Source organism: Anolis sagrei, chromosome X, assembly GCF_037176765.1.
Source record: "Anolis sagrei isolate rAnoSag1 chromosome X, rAnoSag1.mat, whole genome shotgun sequence".
In the NCBI taxonomy this organism is placed as follows: Eukaryota; Metazoa; Chordata; class Lepidosauria; order Squamata; family Dactyloidae; genus Anolis; species Anolis sagrei.
The window spans coordinates 39,764,424-39,771,571 of record NC_090034.1 but is presented as its reverse complement, the minus strand read 5'-3'; the positions used below and the strand labels follow the sequence as shown (position 1 = coordinate 39,771,571).

The 7,148-nt window shown below is 40.9% G+C and overlaps 1 long non-coding RNA gene across 1 annotated transcript; it reads right to left on the bottom strand.

Moving 5' to 3' along the window:
- Positions 1-1,850: 1,850 nt before the first annotated feature.
- LOC137094846 (uncharacterized) lies at positions 1,851-3,602 on the bottom strand. The gene is made up of 2 exons (XR_010908733.1): positions 3,525-3,602; positions 1,851-2,764 (listed from the first exon to the last, which is right to left on the bottom strand). It is a non-coding gene; the product is annotated as an uncharacterized lncRNA (long non-coding RNA).
- Positions 3,603-7,148: the final 3,546 nt, after the last annotated feature.

The window sequence follows — 7,148 nt, the reverse complement described above, 5'->3', positions numbered from 1 at the left end:
CTGTGGCCTAAGGTTAGTATGCAGGTAGGTCCTACAATATCTTTTATACAGTGTCGTCTACCACCAGGAGTTCTGATATAGAACTCCAGTATGCTGATGACAACATCATCTGTGCGCATTCAGAAGATCTACAAGCCACTCTAAACACCTTTGCAGAAGCATACGAGAAGCTTGGCCTGTCATTGACCATTGAGAAAACCAAAGTGCTCTTCCAGCAGTCACCAGCCAACCCCTCTCCAATGCCAGAGATACAGCTGAATGGTGTAACATTAGAAAATGTTAACCCTTTCCGCTACCTTGGCAGCCACCTCTCCACCAAAGTCAACATCGACACCGAAATACAACACCGCCTGAGCTCTGCGATTGCAGCATTTTTCCGAATGAAGCAGAAAGTGTTTGAGGACCGGGACATCCGTAGGGATACCAAGGTGCTTGTCTATAAAGCTATTGTCCTCCTAACACTGCTATATGCCTGCAAAACGTGGAAAGTCTACAGACGTCACATGCAACTCCTGGAACGATTCCATCAGTGCTGGCTCCGGAAAATCCTGCAAATCTCTTGGGAAGACAGGTGGACAAATGTCAGCTTGCTGGAAGAAGCAAAGACCACCGGCATTGAAGCAATGGTCCTCCGGCATCAACTCCGCTGGACCGGCCATGTTGTCCGGATGCCCGACAACCGTCTCCCAAAGCAGTTGCTCTACTTTGAACTCAAGAACGGAAAACGGAATGTTGGTGGGCAGGAAAAGAGATTTAAAGATGTGCTCAAAGCCAACCTTAAAAACTCTGGCATAGACACTGAGAACTGGGAAGCCCTGGCCCTTGAGCGCTCCAGCTGGAGGTCAGCTATGACCAGCAGTGCTGCAGAATTTGAAGAGGCACAAATGGAGGGTGAAAGAGAGAAATGTGCCAAGAGGAAGGCGCATCAAGCTAACCCCGACCGAGACTGCCTCCCACCTGGAAACCAGAGCCCTCACTGCGGGAGAAGATGCAGGTCAAGAATAGGGCTCCACGGCCACCTACGAACCCATCCCCAGGACACCGAACTTGGAGGACCTTAATCCTCGGACTACGAGGGATCGCCTAAGTAAGTAACCACCAGGGCATTGTTATCCTTTGTGCTTTTAAAGTGAGAAGTGTCTCGTTTATTGGTTGGAAATGTGGGAAACTTTCTAGCATTGTTCTTTTATTCCACTTAGCTCAGGGAGCTTTTCTTATTAATAGTTTTTCCCAATCTCACATTAGTCTTCATTTATGTTTGGCTTGTGCAGTTTGGCTGGAGGGCAATCCTTTTTTGGTATACAAATTTTGTTGGGCACCCAGATCCGTTTTTTGGGAGCCTCCCAAAAATGAGCTAATGGAAATATCTGTTTTCAGCTAGGCAGCCAAAAGATCCAGGAAGGTCTGGCCAATTGGCAGCAATGGGGAACTTACAAGGCTTTCCTTTCTCTTCTTGGGATCCTTTCCTTTCTTCCTTTTAAGGGAGTCTGGGTTTGAGCAACAGGGTTAAGGAAGCACCCTTCCTTGGACCCTTTCCTTTCTTGCCATCAAGGGAGTCGGGGTTTCAGCAAAGGGGTTAAGGAAGCATGCACCACATACTCCTAAATAGAAGGGAAGAAGCTGCGCCCGGCAGCCACGTGGGCTGTTTTGAGTAAAAAAGACGTGGTGGCTGAGCCCTTGCCATTACGGCCATCCAAACAAGCCAAAGAAGCTGGACTGGTCAAAAGGAATTGAGCAACCCAAATCTGTGCACAAGCCTATTTACTATGTGGATGTGGGGGCTAAGGGCCTAACCAGACTGTGAAAACTTCAAGATGTGAAAGCATAATAACAACAACAACAACAACAACAACAACAATAATAATCTTTATTTATACCCCACCACCATCTTCCCAAAGGGACTCGGGGCAGCTAACATAAGGCCAAGCCCAAACGAATTACAATAGAGCAAAAGTACATATTAGCAATACAATAATAACAAATAAAATACTTAATAAAACATAGTAATGAAATGAAAACAACAAAATCATAATAAAAAACAAATGATAAAATGGTAATAGACTTAGACAAAGAGAGAGAGAAGAATTTAAGCAAATAAAAAAACCCCAGAACTTCTAGTTTTGTGTGTTCTTGTTTATGATACTGAAATCTGGAACTGTGTGAGTTGGACAAGACCACAAGTGCCATCCAGTTCAACCCCCTTCTGCCAGGTAGGAAAAGCACAATCAAAGCACCCCAGACAGATGCCCATCCAGGCTCTGTTTAAAAGCCTCCAAAGAAAGAGCCTCCACTGGATTTCGAGGCAGAGAGTTCCATTGCTGAACATCTCTTCTTATAGTCAGGAAGTTCTTCCTAATGTTCAGATGGAATCTCCTTTCTTGTAGTTTGAACCCATTGCTCAATTGAGTCCTAGTCTCCAGGACAGCAGAAAACAAGCCTCTCCCTCTTCCTTAGGACATCCTTTCAAATATTTAAATATGGTTCTCATGTTCTCTCTTAGCATTCTCTTCTCCAGGCCAAACATATCTTTAAGCAATGTCTTTAAGCAGTTCCTCAGAGGGATCCATAGTTTCTTTGATCATTTTAATCGCCCTCCTCTGGATATCTTCCATCTTGTCAATATCTTTCTTAAATTGTGATGCTCAAAAGTGGACCCAGGGTTGTTCCAGGTGAGATGTAGCCACAGCAGAAGAGAGGGACACCATTATTTTCCTTTATATAGATACTAGACTCCATTATGACTCTACTACCATCTGTGGTAAACCTGTAAAAAGATCAAAACATTCTGAAGACAAATTTATGGGGTAGTCCAAGAATCAACTTCAAGCCAGAACTTATATTACTAGGGCTGTTGTGTGTTCAGTAAAAAAAGGAACATGAGAGAACACTGCAGTAAATGTCAACAGTGTCAAGAATCCTATATGCTTAATGTTGGAAAACAACAGAGATACCAACTGTAAAAGACTGGACAGAAAATACATGGGAAATAACAGAAATGGACATCTTAACAATGCTGTTGAGGGATAAGTCACTGGACACATTTTTTGAAGAAACATTTTTATCAATATATATCTAAAACAATGTGAAAGACTATGTATAGTTTTGGTAATATAAATGGTTGACTACATATTTGTTAATGTTAAAATAAGCAGAAGTAAAGAATTTGGGGGATGTAACGTGGGAGAAAAAATAATTATAGGGAAACCGAAAAAGGGAAGCAAGAAATCCACTTTTAAAATCTGTGTGTGTATATATTTTTGTAGTTTAGACATGTTTAATAATAATAATAATAGTAATAGTAATAATACTTTATAACCCGCCCTATCTCCCCGAAGGTAGAGTAGAGATGTATATTGTGCAGTTTGCTATGCAATTGTTGATAGGTATATCTGTATTTATGTACATATAAGTATTGTTGTTGTTGGTTTTTATGTTATTTTCTGTTAAAAACATTAATTAGAAATACCGTAAAAGAAAAAAAAAAAGAAAACAGTCACCATGGGAAAACATATCCGGCAACTTACCTTTCTTCAGTCTTTAAGAACAGCCAATCAGATTGTATTGAACCTTGCCCAGTTTTTTCCATCCCTATCAAAACCCTAGGGCTGGGCGGTTTCGTTCGTTAATTTCATAATTCGTTATTAATTCGTTATTTTTTTGATAACGAAGCGATATTGAACCATTCAGGAGCAACTAAAAAACGAAACGAATTTTTCCAATTTTTTTCGTTATTGTTTTGAAATTGTTTCGTAATTGTTTCGAAATTGTTTCGTTATTATTTCGTTATTATTTCCGTTTGTCTGGTGCAAGTTTTATAGTCATTGTTTGTTTTATCAGTGATAAAAAAAAAAATTATCACACCAACAGTCAACAACAGAGGGAGAGGGAAGCTTCAGAAGTTCCCCCTGTCCCATTTGGAGGGTTTTTTAGCGTATTGCGCAATCGCGTCCGCCATTAACGAATCTATTCGTTATTGTTTCGAAATTGTTTCGTAATTTCCGAAATTTCATAAATATCGAACTTTTTAAAAGAAAAATTTCGGAATTCTTTTAAATAACGAAATGCAAAAACCCCCTAAAAACGAATCGAGTTTAGAAACAAATTTTTCCGTGGTTGGACAGCCCTACAAAACCCTACAAGTTTCTACCATAGCTTTTCCACCACTAGATACTGCTCTTTCCACTAGATATTGCTAGGTTTTAATCCGTCCTGACTCTGCTCACCCTCCCTGCTCCTTTGTGAGTGTGTGGGGAGTAAAAACTAAAGGGAGCGACTCTATCACCAATCCAGAATGCTTATCTCTTTTGTCTTTTTTTATAGGAATTTGCTGGAGAAAGTGGTTGGGAACACAGCTGAGATACACAAAATGTAAATAGCACATGGAGCAGCTGCAGAAGGAATTGGATAATAAAAGAAAGACCAAAAAAGAGGGTGGGTGTAGAGGGAGGAGGGATGGCTTTCACAGTTTATGTCTTCTGTTTTTAAATGTCAAAAGAAACTCTGTCCTCTATAGGAATGGAGCAAAAGACAATTGGCGCAGATTGCCAAGTGATGGAAAATGGCATTCCTAAATATGCAGCAAAGCTATTCACTAGGGTAATTTTTGTTTTTAATCAAAGGCAGATTCCTTTCGCATTTAAAAAACCCTGCCTCAAACACCCTATTCATATTTTGATGACTACGAGTCACTGCCAGAAACCCACAAGATTGTCAGTGAATCGTAAACTTTTCATGAAGTCTACTAGTTCCCCTTTTTCATGTTTACCCCTTGACCTGGAAGTAAAAGAAGAAGAAAAATATGTCCTCAGTGGTATCTATGAAGAGCACAGCCTAACAACAACAACAACAACAACATCCTTGGTGTCTTGGTTTTTTTGCCCTGTGTCTATGTTATTTGGGGCACTGATTCAGAAAACGGCATTGAATAGACTGCACCAGCTCTAGTTTCTTAGATAGGGTTATCTTGGTTTGCTATGGGTGAGCAGATGGCAACTGCTAGATGGCATATGTTCTGGAGATGATGGAGAAAAATTGGTTCCATTTTTGGAATCAGTGGCTCAAATATACTCAGAAACAGGGCTAACATTTGAGGTTCTAAAACAGTGGTTCTCAACCTGTGGGTCCCCAGGTGTTTTGGACTATAACTCCCAGAAATCCCAGCCAGTTTACCAGCTGTTACGATTTCAAGGAGTTGAAGGCCAAAACATCTGGGACCCATAGAGAAACTACATTTTAGCAAGGGACATTTCATTAACTCCTGGAGCCTTCTTCTGCCTCCTTTGCCTTTGTTTCACTACATGATTGTGCTGATTTAATTGAACAGTGGAGAGGTTGAGAGACAGAAGTGACAGAAACCAAGGACCTAATCATATGAGTTGCGGAGAGCGTGTGTGTGTATGACATCTTCTTAGCATAGCATATCGTTCCATTTAGTTTTAAAGGATCTTGTACTCTGCAACAAGCCTAGCAACCATTTATTTATTTATCGTATCAGAAGCAAACCAAAGGTACAGTTTAACATGTATTTTTAAAACACAAAACTTGGCATTATATTAAATTTTTAAAGCTTGACATTATATTAAATGTCCTATGACCAGTATCTGGCCACTTGGAGTGCCTCTCGTGTTGCTATAAGGAGGTCTTCCATTGTGCATGTGGCAGGGTTCAGGCTGCATTGTAGGAGGTGGACTGTGGTTTCTTTCTCTCCACACTTGCATGTTGTGGACTCCACTTTGTGGCCTCATTTCTTAAGGCTGGCTTTGCATCTCGTGGTGCCAGAGTGAAGTCTTTTCAGTGCCTACCAAGTTGCCCAGTCTTTTGCATGCCCAGGGGGAATTTTCTTATTTGGTATCAGCTATGACTTGAGGTTCCGGGTTTTAGCCTGCCACTTTTGGACTCTTGCTTGCTGAGGTGTTACTGTGATCTGTAGCTCTTAGAAAATTGTTTCTTGATTTAAGGCATTGGCATGCTGGCTGATAGCCAAACAGGGGAAGGGCCAGAGATGTCACTGCCTTGGTCCTTTCATTGCTGGCTGCTACTTCCCAGTGGATGTCAGGTGGTGCAATGCTGGCTAAACAGTGTAATTTCTCTAGTGGTATAGGGTGTAGACATCCTATGATAATGCGGCATGTCTCATTAAGAGCCACATCCACTGTTTTAGCGTGGTGAGATGTGTTCCACACTGGGCATGCGTACTCAGCAGCAGAGTAGCAAAGAACAAGGGCCGATGTCTTCACTGTATCTGGTTGTGATCCCTAGGTTGTGTATGATATTATTGTATGATATTATTTCTAGTGCCCACTTTTTGCTTGATATCCAAGCAGTTCTTCTTGTACGTCAGAGCACAGTCCAGGGTAACTCCCAGGTATTTGGGTGTGCTGCAATGCTCCGGTGGGGGTCTTTCCCAGGTAATCCTGAGAGCTCGATCATAGTTGCTTATGATCATAGTTTTGGCCATTAGTGACGTTCACGCTTATAGAGTGGTACATGATGAAGCTGCCTTGGTGAAACTTTATGCACTATCCCTTTATTCTAACAGCTTTGGGCTATTTCTGTAAGATGTAACCGAATTCTCATAGAGGGGTAGGCACATATTATTCTTCATGCCAACAGTTGCACAGAAAAACTACACTATTTGTTTAGCAAACTTGGCCAAGCGTCTTGAGAAACCAGAACAGTGGAATTTGAGGAGGATAAGTAGAGCATAATCAATGAACAAAGAATGGTCTACACATTGAAAAAAACCAAGACATCTGTGGGATTTCATTATGTTCAAAAGTCTTGTTGAATGTACATTTTTCACATCTCTTGAGACTCATTGTGTGAAAAACAGACTTTGTTTTCAAACTCAAACATTTATAAGGCTTACAGGGCATTGTGGAGAAATAAAATAACCTACATCCTATTGGTTATTTTCACCTGTAATAGACAGACTGAATCAATTGTTGAACATGGAATCACAATCTAGGTTAATCCCATTGATTCAATGCTTTTGTTCTAGTTGAGGACTAACTAGAATGGATACAAACCAGTGAGCAAACACACATTAAAATGCATCAGGTGACAATGTACCCAATGGGAAGAATATACTGGGAATGTTAGATCTTGATCTCATGGACGCTGAGAACAATGAAACAGGTTTTTGCCTG